We start from the raw sequence: 3194 nt of genomic DNA, 5'->3' as shown, positions 1-3194 counted from the left end.
AGCCAAAGCCAGCAGCATGCCATGCCAAGGCCTAGGCCAGCAGCATGCCATGCCACGGCCAAGGCAGCCCAGCCAAAGCCAGCAGCATGCCATATCAAGGCCAAGGGCAGCAGCATGCCATGCCACGGCCAAGGCAGCCCAGCCAAAGCCAGCAGCATGCCATGCCATGGCCTAGGCCAGCAGCATGCCATGCCACGGCCAAGGCAGGCCAGCCAAAGCCAGCAGCATGCCATGCCAAGGCCAAGGCAGCCCAGCCAAAGCCAGCAGCATGCCATGCCAAGGCCTAGGCCAGCAGCATGCCATGCCACGGCCAAGGCAGCCCAGCCAAAGCCAGCAGCATGCCATATCAAGGCCAAGGCCAGCAGCATGCCATGCCACGGCCAAGGCAGCCCAGCCAAAGCCAGCAGCATGCCATGCCAGGCCTAGGCCAGCAGCATGCCATGCCACGGCCAAGGCAGGCCAGCCAAAGCCAGCAGCATGCCATGCCAAGGCCTAGGCCAGCAGCATGCCATGCCACGGCCAAGGCAGGCCAGCCAAAGCCAGCAGCATGCCATGCCAAGGCCTAGGCCAGCAGCATGCCATGCCACGGCCAAGGCAGGCCAGCCAAAGCCAGCAGCATGCCATGCCAAGGCCAAGGCCAGCAGCATGCCATGCCACGGCCAAGGCAGGCCAGCCAAAGCCAGCAGCATGCCATGCCAAGGCCAAGGCCAGCAGCATGCCATGCCACGGCCAAGGCTGCCAGCCAAAGCCAGCAGCATGCCATGCCAAGGCCTAGGCCAGCAGCATGCCATGCTACGGCTAAGGCAGCCCAGCCAAAGCCAGCAGCATGCCATGCCAAGGCCTAGGCCAGCAGCATGCCATGCCACGGCCAAGGCAGCCCAGCCAAAGCCAGCAGCATGCCATGCCACGGCCAAGGCAGCCCAGCCAAAGCCAGCAGCATGCCATGCCAAGGCCAAGGCCAAGGCCAGCAGCATGCCATGCCACGGCCAAGGCCAAGGCCAAGGCAGCCCATCCGAAGCCAGCAACATTCCATGGCAAGGCCAACGCAGCCCAGCCAAAGCCGGCGGCATGCCATGCCAAGGCCAAGGCCAGCCGCATGTCTTGCCACGGCCTTGTCCCGCAGCGTGGCGTGCCTTGGCCTTGGGCTAGAACATCGCATGCCACGCCCTTGGCAAGCAATCCTGTCCCTCGTGTAATTGCCATTTGGTTTGGCTTTGACTTACGTATATGTTGCCCTGCGAAATGCTTGTCCCTCGGGTAATAGCCGGTTTGGTTGCCTTTGACTTGCGAACACGTTGCTAGTGCTTTCCCCAGTGGAAGCTTGTTGGGAAAAGTATGTCCCTCGGAAGTTGCCTGTTGCGTTTGTTATTTGCATTCGAGCTATCCGATGCTTGCTGGGTTTCTCTAAGAGTTTTTGCACGTTCGTCGGGCTTTTTAATTATTTATTTACTCATAAAAATTATAATAAAATAAATTAAAAATAAAAAATAATTAAAAAAATTACTATAATTACTAGTGCCTCATCTTATAATTGTTGGAATTTTTCTAGAATTTTTTGAGTATTTTTAGTAATTTTTATTATTTTTTAAGTATTAAAATTGAAATAAATTAAAATAAAATATTCCGGTGGCCAAATATTTTTTTATAATTTTTTTTATGGTGTATTAAATTATTTCATACAACTTTCATGTTGAAAGTTTTGGCAAAAAACCATTACTTTTTAAAAAAACCCCATTATGACTCCTCGAACATGCTTGATGTTTCCTCCTGCCAGATTGAAAAGGGCTTAACAGGCTATTATAAGGGGGGGGCACCTCCCTTAAGGCTGGCCAGCATGGGCAGGCCACAGGCCACGCCTATGCCTAGGCGGGCGCTTGGCACATGCCATCGCTTGGCTTGTGGCATTGGCTTGTGGCATCGAAACTACATAGCCAAGCACGGGATGCGTCGAGTGGCGGCCCGCGGCGGTGGCGGTGGCACGTTGGCCTAGGGCAGCATGCCATGCCACAGCCTTGGCCAGCAACATGGCATGCCAAAGCCTTGGCCAGCAGCATGCCATGCCCTGGCCTTGGCAAGCATGTCATGCCACGGCCTTGGCCAGCAGCATGCCATGCCACGACCTTGGCCAGCAGCATGCCATGCCCCGGCCTTGGCCAGCATGTCATGCCACGGCCTTGGCCAGCAGCATGCCATGCCACAGCCTTGGCCAGCAGCATGCCATGCCACAGCCTTGGCCAGCAACATGGCATGCCAAAGCCTTGGCCAGCAGCACGCCATGCCCCGGCCTTGGCAACCTTGCCAAGCCACGGCCATGGCCAGCAGCGTGCTATGCCCCGGCCTTGGCCAGCAGCGTGCCATGCCACGACCTTGGCCAGCAGCTTGCCATGCCCCGGCCTTGGCCAGCATGTCATGCCACGGCCTTGGCCAGCAGCATGCCATGCCACGGCCTTGGCCAGCAACATGGCATGCCGCGGCCTTGGCCGGCAGCATGGCAAGCCCAAGCCTTGGTCAGCAGCAACATGCCATGCCAACGCCTTGGCCAGCAGCATGCCTTGCCACGGCCTCGGCCATCAGCATGCCTTGCCACGGCCTCGGCCATCAGCATGCCTTGCCACGGCCTTGTCCAGCAGCATGGCATGCCCGGCCTTGGCCAGCAGCATGTCATGCCACGGCCTTGGCAAGCATGCCAAGCCACGGCCTTGGCAAGCATGCCATGTCCCTCGGGTAATTGTACAAGTTGCCTTGCGAAATGCATGTCCCTCGGTTAAATTGCCATTTGGTTGGCTTTGGCGTGCGAACGAGTTGCCTGTGCTTTCCTTGTGGAAGCTTGTTGCGAGAAGTATGTCCCTCGAAAGTTGCCTGTTGCGTTTGTTATTTGCATTCGCGCTAACCGGTGCTTGCTCGGCCTCTCTAAATGTTTTCGTGCGTTCGTCGGGCTTCTTGGTCCTTCGGGGGGTGATTCGTTTTGGGGGGCTGGTGCACAGTGTACGTCGTGGCGCGTGAGTTGTGTTCGGTTTGTGCGAGTTGGACGGATCCCTGCCTGTGCAGCGAACTCCACTGGTGCATTCCTCCATGTCCCTCGGGTTGTCTTCGACTCGCCTTCGGGTTGCTTGCGCTTCCCTAGTGGAAGGTGCCTTGCGAAAAGCGTGTCCCTCGGGTAATTGCCATTTGGTTGGCTTTGACGTTCGAACGAG

This window comes from Camellia sinensis, chromosome 6, assembly GCF_055761805.1.
Source record: "Camellia sinensis isolate YWXY chromosome 6, ASM5576180v1, whole genome shotgun sequence".
In the NCBI taxonomy this organism is placed as follows: domain Eukaryota; kingdom Viridiplantae; phylum Streptophyta; class Magnoliopsida; order Ericales; family Theaceae; genus Camellia; species Camellia sinensis.
This window is presented reverse-complemented; position numbering follows the sequence as displayed.